Here is a 510-nt window from a genome sequence, read left to right on the forward strand (position 1 = left end):
GGCATTTGCTGCAGCAGCAATATATGCATGAGTTTGTTGCTGCTGCTGCTGCTGCTTCTCTCAGCAACCATAACTCCAGCTGCTGTTTTCTTCGTTGCTTCGGGTCTTAGAGCTGTTGCATGCATGCAGCAGCAGCAGCAGCAGCAGCAGCAGCAGCAGCAGCAGCGGCCTGGTCGTAACCGGGGCTGCTGCAGCAGCAGCAGCAGCAGCAGCAGCAGCAGTAGCAGCAAAGGAAGAGGAGAAAGAAACAAATATTATAATTATATTTAATATTTATTTGTTTATATTTATAGTCTAATCAAAGAAACAACAGCAGCTACTGCTGCTGCTGCTGCTGCTGCTGCTGTGTATACCATACGCAGCTCACCGTAGCTGCTGCTGCTGCTGCTGCTGCAGCTGCTGCAGCAGCTGCTGCTGTTATTATTATTATTATTAGAGATATAACAATGCAGTGCATGCGGCGCATCGCGCCGCTGCTGCTGCTGCTGCTGCTGCTGGCCTTTAGCAGCA

The sequence above is a fragment of the Eimeria mitis genome, genomic scaffold, assembly GCF_000499745.2.
Source record: "Eimeria mitis Houghton genomic scaffold, Emh_scaff1101, whole genome shotgun sequence".
NCBI lineage: Eukaryota > Apicomplexa > Conoidasida > Eucoccidiorida > Eimeriidae > Eimeria > Eimeria mitis.